The sequence below is a fragment of the Electrophorus electricus genome, chromosome 10, assembly GCF_041902795.1.
Source record: "Electrophorus electricus isolate QZ-2024a chromosome 10, ASM4190279v1, whole genome shotgun sequence".
NCBI lineage: Eukaryota > Metazoa > Chordata > Actinopteri > Gymnotiformes > Gymnotidae > Electrophorus > Electrophorus electricus.
In genome coordinates this window covers 10,112,377-10,126,572 of record NC_137506.1, presented here as the reverse complement: position 1 = coordinate 10,126,572, position 14,196 = coordinate 10,112,377, and the positions used below count along the sequence as shown (strand labels likewise).

The following is a 14,196-nucleotide window of genomic DNA, read 5'->3' as shown; positions in this document are numbered from 1 at the left end:
ATAAAGCGAGTTATTTATCTTTCTCTTTGTTCTACAAAAAAATGAAGTTTGCAAGAGTCAGGGCTCTTTTTTACCATCTGGGAAAAGAGGGAACGCTGGTGTCACTAACACATGAAAAGAGCTGTTATAGTATTCCCCATTTGTCCCCTTAATGTTTCTGACATTTTAGCCACTCATTTCTCTGTCTACATGAAAACACTCTAGAAAATTTTCTCCAAAAAGTACGGAATGTTATTCTAAGTACTCGGAAAATAGTGTTTTCCTCCCCCTTCTGACGCGTGAACTTATAGACGCCCTTGATTGCACGGTGTCTCTGTAATTAACAAGGGAGAGAGCGTATGCCACTCTCTCTCTCCCTAAGAGTACAGCCAATTATGCTCTTTTAGACTCCCAGCCACAAATGGCTGTGACACCATCAGTTTCAAAGTTAAACACAACTCCTATAGTACAAATAAAGCTTCACACTCACCTCAGCTGGGACATGGCAGACACTGAAGGAAACTCCTCACTTCACTCTCTTCATCTGACCAGTCATTAAGCTCCACTGGTTTCTTCACTGTTTGGAGTTTCAGTACTTCTAGCACTTGTAATATTAGAATAGAATCCCTTTATTTACTAAGGGTACACAGAAATGTACACAGGTAAACAGAAACTTACTGTATGTAAGAGTGCAATAGTTCAAAGCTGTATTAGTGCAGATAAATACAACTACAGTGCTATTGCAGCTTTTAATGCTGTTTCAGTATCAGGGTCTTCAGGAAGGCTCCACCTGGCAACCCTGAAGTGCCTTGCTATGCTTAAAACCACACACACACACACACACACACACACACACACACACACACACACACACGCACACACACACACACACAAACAAACACAAACACTCAACAAGGTGAGTTCTGCTTATTTGTTATTGGAGATTTGTTAAGAAGGCTGATCGCCATTTAAAATTAGATTTCAAACACTGTAATTGTTACACTGGTGAGTTTGAGGTAGAGATGCACTTTCATTAATACTGCTTACACTGTGTTTCTTTACAACACGCATGGACGTGGTGAAGCATGTCATATGCATGGAACACTACTACTCAGAGCATTGGAAGGTTGAAAACAGAAGCTATCTGGCTCACACAATGCTTTAAATGTGCCAAGGGAAATTCCAAGTGTGGCCATTCTTGAGTGGAGTGGAAGATAAATATGTTTTTTTTGTATTTCAAAGCAGCTGTAAGAGTATAACAGGCAGTTTAGAACATGTCAGTCCCTCCATGTAAATTGAGAGAAAATATCCTATGAAGATTGGACCAAGATTCCTGCAGAGTATTTTCAGCACATAGTGGAAACTATGCCAGAAAGAATTGCCGCAGTTCTGGAGGCTGGATTTCCCAGTTTAAGTTGGGAGTGGAGAAATTGCAGGCTGTTCTTATGGAGGAAGAACAGGATGGAATCCAGCAGACAAGTGAAGCGGCCCTGAAAAAGAAGATGGATAAAAACCTGTCGAACATTCTGAAAAAGATCGAAAAAGCAGAGGAAAAAGTCAGAGAAAAGGAGAGAAAGGTAATAGAAAAAGAGAAGCGAATGGAAATTAAAGAACGTAAGAAACTGGAAAAGGAATGGAAGGAAAGACGGGAGCACCGGGAGAGGGTGATGAGACTGTTCGCAATGTTGGAGGAGATGAATCAGAAACAGTTGCTGAAGCAGCAAGCCAAAGAGCAAAGAAAATCAGCCAAGGAGGCAGAAAAACGCCAGAAGGAGCTGAAAAAAGCCCAAGAACGTAAGGAGAAGGAAGAGATGAGAAAGGAAAAGAATGGGAGGAAAGGAAGAGGATGTTTGCAGCAATTGTGGTTCACTATGAATAGAAGATGAGGATAATAGACTGAACAACACACAATCATGATAAAAAAAATATTACAAACGTAAAGATAAAACACTGGATAATAAAACCATACAACATAAAAACCGATAAAACAGTGTAAAATATAAACAGTGAAATAAAAGTTGTAAGAGGGATAAAACTAGATTTACATTTGTTATTAAAAAAAGGTTTATGGTCCTGCCTGACCGGTCTATGGATTTCACAGTGGTAAAGTCATTTTCTGAATACACACCATATTATTGAAAATTAGCTGAAATAGCTCAATTGGGAGAGCATTAGACTGAAGATCTAAAGGTCCTGGGTTCAACCCTCTGTTTTGGCATCTGTACTTAAAAGAATTCATCATTGAATAGTTTTACTTTTTTAAGTATAATTCATAAACCTTTACATAGCATTCCTGAAAAATGAATGAGATATTCCCCTTTTTTACGTTATGGTTAGATGTCATTGTGTAATTGCGCTCTGTACTTTGAATTCCGTGAACTTAAACTTTTGTGGAAGTCGCGCTGCCTTACGAAATGTATCCTCACTGCACAGAGAGGCACTTGAACAGTGGCTTCTGCACAAATGCTTTTGAAATGTAGTTCATTACTTATCTGCTCGCCAAACAACTGGACAAGAAAAGGGTAGGTGTATATGTCCACAGTCCTTTCCAAATCCTCTGTGTGAACACTGATATACAGTATATATTTCTCACTTTGGGAGCACTGAACATCTTCCAGACATGTTTGTTCTTTTCCAAAATCTATTTCCTGTTGAGGTAATAACGTTTATAAAAGGCTTTGAAGCTCTTTGTAATAGGTGCAGAGTTGTGCAAGACTGAGTTTGAAAGCAAAAAATGAATAATGTTTCTGGGATATCTTAAGGTCAGAGACCTTTTTGATTCTGTACGTGCAGAACAGAGGCTCTGATGGAGGGGGTTTCAAGGCTTCTGTACAAGTCTAAGGAAGAGTACGCTGAACTGTTCCTGTGAGAAATACCTTCAATAGTGTTGCAAAAGATCTAAGTTTTTAATAGACTTGAAAGCCTCTTTGAGAGTTCTGTGGCTAAACAAGGTTTATTATCTTACCACGGGGTGATACTGACCAGCAACATCATCTTGCAGGTGTTTGGTGGTGTGAGTTGAGATCATCTTTGTTTAAAAAAAAGGAAAATCTTCCAAAGGGATATAATGGTGTCAAGCTTCAATTTGCATATATTGAATAATGTATGTTTGAACATTGTGGTGGAGATTTCAAACACTAGTATGTAAAGAAGGTGGGGCAATTACATAATCAGTTCTGAAAACTGTATAAAAAATGTGTGTTCTTTGTGTGATTGTTCGACATATTCCAGACTATGCTTCGTTTGTAACATTGAGCTCATAATAAACATGGGACTGACTATTCTCTTCAATTAATTCTGAGTCTGTGTCTTTATTTTCTATTTAAAGTGTACTTAATAAAATTACTGGAATGTGGGGAAAATCTATGAACCACACGGTATAATTCCCCACCGAGTAAATTATTTATTTTATATATGACATGCCTTATGTGAACGGGGCAGGGTTTAATGATAAACCTCATAGCAGTTTTTCTGTTGCTATGGAAAAAGGTCAAATGAGAACAACCTGCTGGGGATTTCCTAAAAGTAACGTGCATTTTTGACCTGCAATAATGTGGATTTATTTTTCATAAATATTCCTGCTTTTGATTTTAAAAAGCCATTTCGTCGTTACAAACATCACGGTTATATTTTGGAAGTTATTTGCAGTTCCATGCTAAACTAAAGCCAGTACAGGGCTTAGCATGGCAGGCCTAGTGAGTCTAAGTGGCTATCCTAACTATGAAGCTTCTTCAGTGTTATTTAATAAATGCCATGAAATGTAGCCTAAAATTAATTTGTATCCTAAAATTCCTGAAATAATTTTTTTATAAAATAGGTCCGTGAAATTAACTGACGTTCTTGTGAAATTAGTAGAGTCCTATTATAAGCGCCTTCCATTGCACACGGTATTATGACGTCACAATGTTGCCACGTGTCCTCACTATTCGGCTACAAATAGGTAGAAATAGATACGGTCATTTAACTAGACGACATACAAAGCTTTTAAACAATTTGTAACGTGTCCAAGTTGAGACAGGAACGTTCACTGACGGTGAGTATACATAAATTAATATTAGCTAATTATGCTCGTAAATTTCTTATATTATTCAATACCTGGGGGTATATTTACTGTCACATCTTAGGAAATACAAGGTAAACACAATTTCCAGATGCCATTTTTGCTCTCACAATAAGGGCAAGTTTGTGAAAGAGAATAGCACTATACAAGAGGGAAAGGCCTGCGGCTAGATAACTTGGTCATAGTCTAATTTTAATTCTCTAGCTATCCAGCTAGCTAACATTAGCCAGACTGTCATTGCAAAGATAGGCAAGTTGACCATATATAAATGTGTGGTTTGTGTGAATATAATTCTATTGATTTATGTATTTCACTGTCGGCGGGTTTTGTTTTCCTCTTTAGTCTGTAATCTGGTAGGAAATAGCGGACTGTCTTGCCAAAGTGAGTACCAGTAACAATTTTGCTTAGTAGCAGCGCAAATTACTTAGCAACGGTCATTACACGTTTTAAATAGGCGCGTGCGTCGCTACTGGTCTTGGTGCAACAGGCGTAAACTTGTCTGAAAATGATCTTTTAGCTTCTACCAGTTTAGCAATTAATCCCAATTGGTGCAACTGATCCATGGAGACAAGAATTCAGAGCGGGTGTCCAATCAGTTCTGGCGCCCCTCAAGTTCACGTCCCTTTAAGACATCAAATCCTCGGGCACGCGCGTTTACTGAAAAGAAATGAACTCCGACTGAAACAAGTTCATGAAAGGTGTTATGGACACACTGCTTAAGTCTGTCATCGGCGTTGAACAACACAAGGAGTATCGGCACCGTGTCGCTCCCAATCCCCGGACATCTAACGACACCTGCCCTTTATTACCTTGATTCATGTTCGCATATAAAGCCTCTTGTTTGGTATTCCATTTGCGAAGTTTCGTTTGGTACAGCGAGCGCGTTTGATCCCTGTTCGTACGGTTCCTGCCTTTTGGCCTATCGTGTTTTGGATTGTTTTATCTAGTCTTTATTCTGCCCAATAAAGCACTAAATGTGTAGTTGCGTTCGACTCCCGTCTTGCCCACTTCTCCAAACTAAAACTATGGTTTTATATATATATATATATATTTGTAGTAAAATTGTTTTCTATTTATTTTGATTGAACCATAATTCAAGAAACGTCAGTTGTACTGCGTTTATTAGCGTGACAACATATCAGCACGAACGTGTTCTGATTGTCATTAAAAGCATAATAGGATTATACACCAAAACAACACATTAATCGAATTATATTTAATAAATGAAGCAAAAACAAACTTGTGAAAGAAATACAAATATTTTGTTAATACACTTTCAAGAAGTTGTGGGGACAAAATCATGTATTTCACAAAGTGGTGAGGACAGTGTAAATTGCATCTATGGTTTAGGGCAAATGTAGGGCAATTATTGGCAATTGTCTTGGGTATTTCCAATGCTGTGTCTCATGAGCTGAAAACTAACATTGTTTACCATGTTCCACAGGTTTTAAACTGACGGGATTTTTGGCAAAACAGAATGCATGCTTTTAAGGTTAGTAGCAGCAAGTTCACACCTTTTTAGATACAATTTACATGCTGGACACCCTCCTATAGAGCTTGGTATCAGAGGTCAAAGCACATTGCTGTTTTGCAGGAGGATACTGAAACCAACAATATAGATGTTGGCACCATTCCCCCTCATCGCAGTTTGAGTTGCCCCTTGTTCCACATGGGACACCACAAGGCTGCGGATGAGGCAAAGCCAGGAGAGTGGCTGAGTAAGATGAGGGAGGAGCAGCAGACTCTGAAGAAGGAGAGAGATGTGGCAACATCTCCTGCAGATGTGAGTAAATGTATGATAAGATATTTTCATACAGAAGCCATTTTATGCATCATCTCTACTTTTCTGTTTATTTGTCTGGAATTGGTATTTTCAAAGCATCCCATTCTTAATGTCATGGTAACCAGAATGAAGTCATTTTAATAACATTCTATGTACCATGTAAGCATAATCTTTTCTCTGCAATATGAAACATTAATTTTTGTTAGGTGTACAGGTAGCAGTCTAAGCAGTCACAATGACAGCAAGCTTTTAGAGTGTGTGGCAGCAGTTGTCTGGGCTGTTATGAATAGGAGAGCTTAATTGTTGGTTAAGAGGTTAATTAATTGGTATCTGTTCCCTCAGAGAGGCTGGATTTCCCAGTTTAAGTTGGGAGTGGAGAAATTGCAGGCTGTTCTTATGGAGGAAGAACAGGATGGAATCCAGCAGACAAGTGAAGCGGCCCTGAAAAAGAAGATGGATAAAAACCTGTCGAACATTCTGAAAAAGATCGAAAAAGCAGAGGAAAAAGTCAGAGAAAAGGAGAGAAAGGCAATAGAAAAAGAGAAGCGAATGGAAATTAAAGAACGTAAGAAACTGGAAAAGGAATGGAAGGAAAGACGGGAGCACCGGGAGAGGGTGATGAGACTGTTCGCAATGTTGGAGGAGATGAATCAGAAACAGTTGCTGAAGCAGCAAGCCAAAGAGCAAAGAAAATCAGCCAAGGAGGCAGAAAAACGCCAGAAGGAGCTGAAAAAAGCCCAAGAACGTAAGGAGAAGGAAGAGATGAGAAAGGAAAAGAATGGGAGGAAAGGAAGAGGATGTTTGCAGCAATTGTGGTTCACTATGAATAGAAGATGAGGATAATAGACTGAACAACACACAATCATGATAAAAAAAATATTACAAACGTAAAGATAAAACACTGGATAATAAAATCATACAACATAAAAACCGATAAAACAGTGTAAAATATAAACAGTGAAATAAAAGTTGTAAGAGGGATAAAACTAGATTTACATTTGTTATTAAAAAAAGGTTTATGGTCCTGCCTGACCGGTCTATGGATTTCACAGTGGTAAAGTCATTTTCTGAATACACACCATATTATTGTAAATTAGCTGAAATAGCTCAATTGGGAGAGCATTAGACTGAAGATCTAAAGGTCCTGGGTTCAACCCTCTGTTTTGGCATCTGTACTTAAAAGAATTCATCATTGAATAGTTTTACTTTTTTAAGTATAATTCATAAACCTTTACATAGCATTCCTGAAAAATGAATGAGATATTCCCCTTTTTTACGTTATGGTTAGATGTCATTGTGTAATTGCGCTCTGTACTTTGAATTCCGTGAACTTAAACTTTTGTGGAAGTCGCGCTGCCTTACGAAATGTATCCTCACTGCACAGAGAGGCACTTGAACAGTGGCTTCTGCACAAATGCTTTTGAAATGTAGTTCATTACTTATCTGCTCGCCAAACAACTGGACAAGAAAAGGGTAGGTGTATATGTCCACAGTCCTTTCCAAATCCTCTGTGTGAACACTGATATACAGTATATATTTCTCACTTTGGGAGCACTGAACATCTTCCAGACATGTTTGTTCTTTTCCAAAATCTATTTCCTGTTGAGGTAATAACGTTTATAAAAGGCTTTGAAGCTCTTTGTAATAGGTGCAGAGTTGTGCAAGACTGAGTTTGAAAGCAAAAAATGAATAATGTTTCTGGGATATCTTAAGGTCAGAGACCTTTTTGATTCTGTACGTGCAGAACAGAGGCTCTGATGGAGGGGGTTTCAAGGCTTCTGTACAAGTCTAAGGAAGAGTACGCTGAACTGTTCCTGTGAGAAATAACTTCAATAGTGTTGCAAAAGATCTAAGTTTTTAATAGACTTGAAAGCCTCTTTGAGAGTTCTGTGGCTAAACAAGGTTTATTATCTTACCACGGGGTGATACTGACCAGCAACATCATCTTGCAGGTGTTTGGTGGTGTGAGTTGAGATCATCTTTGTTTAAAAAAAAGGAAAATCTTCCAAAGGGATATAATGGTGTCAAGCTTCAATTTGCATATATTGAATAATGTATGTTTGAACATTGTGGTGGAGATTTCAAACACTAGTATGTAAAGAAGGTGGGGCAATTACATAATCAGTTCTGAAAACTGTATAAAAAATGTGTGTTCTTTGTGTGATTGTTCGACATATTCCAGACTATGCTTCGTTTGTAACATTGAGCTCATAATAAACATGGGACTGACTATTCTCTTCAATTAATTCTGAGTCTGTGTCTTTATTTTCTATTTAAAGTGTACTTAATAAAATTACTGGAATGTGGGGAAAATCTATGAACCACACGGTATAATTCCCCACCGAGTAAATTATTTATTTTATATATGACATGCCTTATGTGAACGGGGCAGGGTTTAATGATAAACCTCATAGCAGTTTTTCTGTTGCTATGGAAAAAGGTCAAATGAGAACAACCTGCTGGGGATTTCCTAAAAGTAACGTGCATTTTTGACCTGCAATAATGTGGATTTATTTTTCATAAATATTCCTGCTTTTGATTTTAAAAAGCCATTTCGTCGTTACAAACATCACGGTTATATTTTGGAAGTTATTTGCAGTTCCATGCTAAACTAAAGCCAGTACAGGGCTTAGCATGGCAGGCCTAGTGAGTCTAAGTGGCTATCCTAACTATGAAGCTTCTTCAGTGTTATTTAATAAATGCCATGAAATGTAGCCTAAAATTAATTTGTATCCTAAAATTCATGAAATAATTTTTTTATAAAATAGGTCCGTGAAATTAACTGACGTTCTTGTGAAATTAGTAGAGTCCTATTATAAGCGCCTTCCATTGCACACGGTATTATGACGTCACAATGTTGCCACGTGTCCTCACTATTCGGCTACAAATAGGTAGAAATAGATACGGTCATTTAACTAGACGACATACAAAGCTTTTAAACAATTTGTAACGTGTCCAAGTTGAGACAGGAACGTTCACTGACGGTGAGTATACATAAATTAATATTAGCTAATTATGCTCGTAAATTTCTTATATTATTCAATACCTGGGGGTATATTTACTGTCACATCTTAGGAAATACAAGGTAAACACAATTTCCAGATGCCATTTTTGCTCTCACAATAAGGGCAAGTTTGTGAAAGAGAATAGCACTATACAAGAGGGAAAGGCCTGCGGCTAGATAACTTGGTCATAGTCTAATTTTAATTCTCTAGCTATCCAGCTAGCTAACATTAGCCAGACTGTCATTGCAAAGATAGGCAAGTTGACCATATATAAATGTGTGGTTTGTGTGAATATAATTCTATTGATTTATGTATTTCACTGTCGGCGGGTTTTGTTTTCCTCTTTAGTCTGTAATCTGGTAGGAAATAGCGGACTGTCTTGCCAAAGTGAGTACCAGTAACAATTTTGCTTAGTAGCAGCGCAAATTACTTAGCAACGGTCATTACACGTTTTAAATAGGCGCGTGCGTCGCTACTGGTCTTGGTGCAACAGGCGTAAACTTGTCTGAAAATGATCTTTTAGCTTCTACCAGTTTAGCAATTAATCCCAATTGGTGCAACTGATCCATGGAGACAAGAATTCAGAGCGGGTGTCCAATCAGTTCTGGCGCCCCTCAAGTTCACGTCCCTTTAAGACATCAAATCCTCGGGCACGCGCGTTTACTGAAAAGAAATGAACTCCGACTGAAACAAGTTCATGAAAGGTGTTATGGACACACTGCTTAAGTCTGTCATCGGCGTTGAACAACACAAGGAGTATCGGCACCGTGTCGCTCCCAATCCCCGGACATCTAACGACACCTGCCCTTTATTACCTTGATTCATGTTCGCATATAAAGCCTCTTGTTTGGTATTCCATTTGCGAAGTTTCGTTTGGTACAGCGAGCGCGTTTGATCCCTGTTCGTACGGTTCCTGCCTTTTGGCCTATCGTGTTTTGGATTGTTTTATCTAGTCTTTATTCTGCCCAATAAAGCACTAAATGTGTAGTTGCGTTCGACTCCCGTCTTGCCCACTTCTCCAAACTAAAACTATGGTTTTATATATATATATATATTTGTAGTAAAATTGTTTTCTATTTATTTTGATTGAACCATAATTCAAGAAACGTCAGTTGTACTGCGTTTATTAGCGTGACAACATATCAGCACGAACGTGTTCTGATTGTCATTAAAAGCATAATAGGATTATACACCAAAACAACACATTAATCGAATTATATTTAATAAATGAAGCAAAAACAAACTTGTGAAAGAAATACAAATATTTTGTTAATACACTTTCAAGAAGTTGTGGGGACAAAATCATGTATTTCACAAAGTGGTGAGGACAGTGTAAATTGCATCTATGGTTTAGGGCAAATGTAGGGCAATTATTGGCAATTGTCTTGGGTATTTCCAATGCTGTGTCTCATGAGCTGAAAACTAACATTGTTTACCATGTTCCACAGGTTTTAAACTGACGGGATTTTTGGCAAAACAGAATGCATGCTTTTAAGGTTAGTAGCAGCAAGTTCACACCTTTTTAGATACAATTTACATGCTGGACACCCTCCTATAGAGCTTGGTATCAGAGGTCAAAGCACATTGCTGTTTTGCAGGAGGATACTGAAACCAACAATATAGATGTTGGCACCATTCCCCCTCATCGCAGTTTGAGTTGCCCCTTGTTCCACATGGGACACCACAAGGCTGCGGATGAGGCAAAGCCAGGAGAGTGGCTGAGTAAGATGAGGGAGGAGCAGCAGACTCTGAAGAAGGAGAGAGATGTGGCAACATCTCCTGCAGATGTGAGTAAATGTATGATAAGATATTTTCATACAGAAGCCATTTTATGCATCATCTCTACTTTTCTGTTTATTTGTCTGGAATTGGTATTTTCAAAGCATCCCATTCTTAATGTCATGGTAACCAGAATGAAGTCATTTTAATAACATTCTGTGTACCATGTAAGCATAATCTTTTCTCTGCAATATGAAACATTAATTTTTGTTAGGTGTACAGGTAGCAGTCTAAGCAGTCACAATGACAGCAAGCTTTTAGAGTGTGTGGCAGCAGTTGTCTGGGCTGTTATGAATAGGAGAGCTTAATTGTTGGTTAAGAGGTTAATTAATTGGTATCTGTTCCCTCAGAGAGGCTGGATTTCCCAGTTTAAGTTGGGAGTGGAGAAATTGCAGGCTGTTCTTATGGAGGAAGAACAGGATGGAATCCAGCAGACAAGTGAAGCGGCCCTGAAAAAGAAGATGGATAAAAACCTGTCGAACATTCTGAAAAAGATCGAAAAAGCAGAGGAAAAAGTCAGAGAAAAGGAGAGAAAGGCAATAGAAAAAGAGAAGCGAATGGAAATTAAAGAACGTAAGAAACTGGAAAAGGAATGGAAGGAAAGACGGGAGCACCGGGAGAGGGTGATGAGACTGTTCGCAATGTTGGAGGAGATGAATCAGAAACAGTTGCTGAAGCAGCAAGCCAAAGAGCAAAGAAAATCAGCCAAGGAGGCAGAAAAACGCCAGAAGGAGCTGAAAAAAGCCCAAGAACGTAAGGAGAAGGAAGAGATGAGAAAGGAAAAGAATGGGAGGAAAGGAAGAGGATGTTTGCAGCAATTGTGGTTCACTATGAATAGAAGATGAGGATAATAGACTGAACAACACACAATCATGATAAAAAAAATATTACAAACGTAAAGATAAAACACTGGATAATAAAATCATACAACATAAAAACCGATAAAACAGTGTAAAATATAAACAGTGAAATAAAAGTTGTAAGAGGGATAAAACTAGATTTACATTTGTTATTAAAAAAAGGTTTATGGTCCTGCCTGACCGGTCTATGGATTTCACAGTGGTAAAGTCATTTTCTGAATACACACCATATTATTGTAAATTAGCTGAAATAGCTCAATTGGGAGAGCATTAGACTGAAGATCTAAAGGTCCTGGGTTCAACCCTCTGTTTTGGCATCTGTACTTAAAAGAATTCATCATTGAATAGTTTTACTTTTTTAAGTATAATTCATAAACCTTTACATAGCATTCCTGAAAAATGAATGAGATATTCCCCTTTTTTACGTTATGGTTAGATGTCATTGTGTAATTGCGCTCTGTACTTTGAATTCCGTGAACTTAAACTTTTGTGGAAGTCGCGCTGCCTTACGAAATGTATCCTCACTGCACAGAGAGGCACTTGAACAGTGGCTTCTGCACAAATGCTTTTGAAATGTAGTTCATTACTTATCTGCTCGCCAAACAACTGGACAAGAAAAGGGTAGGTGTATATGTCCACAGTCCTTTCCAAATCCTCTGTGTGAACACTGATATACAGTATATATTTCTCACTTTGGGAGCACTGAACATCTTCCAGACATGTTTGTTCTTTTCCAAAATCTATTTCCTGTTGAGGTAATAACGTTTATAAAAGGCTTTGAAGCTCTTTGTAATAGGTGCAGAGTTGTGCAAGACTGAGTTTGAAAGCAAAAAATGAATAATGTTTCTGGGATATCTTAAGGTCAGAGACCTTTTTGATTCTGTACGTGCAGAACAGAGGCTCTGATGGAGGGGGTTTCAAGGCTTCTGTACAAGTCTAAGGAAGAGTACGCTGAACTGTTCCTGTGAGAAATAACTTCAATAGTGTTGCAAAAGATCTAAGTTTTTAATAGACTTGAAAGCCTCTTTGAGAGTTCTGTGGCTAAACAAGGTTTATTATCTTACCACGGGGTGATACTGACCAGCAACATCATCTTGCAGGTGTTTGGTGGTGTGAGTTGAGATCATCTTTGTTTAAAAAAAAGGAAAATCTTCCAAAGGGATATAATGGTGTCAAGCTTCAATTTGCATATATTGAATAATGTATGTTTGAACATTGTGGTGGAGATTTCAAACACTAGTATGTAAAGAAGGTGGGGCAATTACATAATCAGTTCTGAAAACTGTATAAAAAATGTGTGTTCTTTGTGTGATTGTTCGACATATTCCAGACTATGCTTCGTTTGTAACATTGAGCTCATAATAAACATGGGACTGACTATTCTCTTCAATTAATTCTGAGTCTGTGTCTTTATTTTCTATTTAAAGTGTACTTAATAAAATTACTGGAATGTGGGGAAAATCTATGAACCACACGGTATAATTCCCCACCGAGTAAATTATTTATTTTATATATGACATGCCTTATGTGAACGGGGCAGGGTTTAATGATAAACCTCATAGCAGTTTTTCTGTTGCTATGGAAAAAGGTCAAATGAGAACAACCTGCTGGGGATTTCCTAAAAGTAACGTGCATTTTTGACCTGCAATAATGTGGATTTATTTTTCATAAATATTCCTGCTTTTGATTTTAAAAAGCCATTTCGTCGTTACAAACATCACGGTTATATTTTGGAAGTTATTTGCAGTTCCATGCTAAACTAAAGCCAGTACAGGGCTTAGCATGGCAGGCCTAGTGAGTCTAAGTGGCTATCCTAACTATGAAGCTTCTTCAGTGTTATTTAATAAATGCCATGAAATGTAGCCTAAAATTAATTTGTATCCTAAAATTCATGAAATAATTTTTTTATAAAATAGGTCCGTGAAATTAACTGACGTTCTTGTGAAATTAGTAGAGTCCTATTATAAGCGCCTTCCATTGCACACGGTATTATGACGTCACAATGTTGCCATGTGTCCTCACTATTCGGCTACAAATAGGTAGAAATAGATACGGTCATTTAACTAGACGACATACAAAGCTTTTAAACAATTTGTAACGTGTCCAAGTTGAGACAGGAACGTTCACTGACGGTGAGTATACATAAATTAATATTAGCTAATTATGCTCGTAAATTTCTTATATTATTCAATACCTGGGGGTATATTTACTGTCACATCTTAGGAAATACAAGGTAAACACAATTTCCAGATGCCATTTTTGCTCTCACAATAAGGGCAAGTTTGTGAAAGAGAATAGCACTATACAAGAGGGAAAGGCCTGCGGCTAGATAACTTGGTCATAGTCTAATTTTAATTCTCTAGCTATCCAGCTAGCTAACATTAGCCAGACTGTCATTGCAAAGATAGGCAAGTTGACCATATATAAATGTGTGGTTTGTGTGAATATAATTCTATTGATTTATGTATTTCACTGTCGGCGGGTTTTGTTTTCCTCTTTAGTCTGTAATCTGGTAGGAAATAGCGGACTGTCTTGCCAAAGTGAGTACCAGTAACAATTTTGCTTAGTAGCAGCGCAAATTACTTAGCAACGGTCATTACACGTTTTAAATAGGCGCGTGCGTCGCTACTGGTCTTGGTGCAACAGGCGTAAACTTGTCTGAAAATGATCTTTTAGCTTCTACCAGTTTAGCAATTAATCCCAATTGGTGCAACTGATCCATGGAGACAA

At 37.9% G+C, this 14,196-nt stretch overlaps 2 non-coding genes across 2 annotated transcripts; both read left to right on the top strand.

The window, feature by feature from the left end:
• The first annotated feature begins 6,918 nt into the window (after nucleotides 1–6,918).
• On the top strand, nucleotides 6,919–6,991 carry trnaf-gaa (transfer RNA phenylalanine (anticodon GAA)). Its single transcript has one exon. It is a non-coding gene; the product is annotated as a tRNA-Phe (tRNA).
• Nucleotides 6,992–11,710: 4,719 nt separating this feature from the next.
• On the top strand, nucleotides 11,711–11,783 carry trnaf-gaa (transfer RNA phenylalanine (anticodon GAA)). The gene has a single exon. It is a non-coding gene; the product is annotated as a tRNA-Phe (tRNA).
• The last annotated feature ends 2,413 nt before the right edge of the window (nucleotides 11,784–14,196 follow it).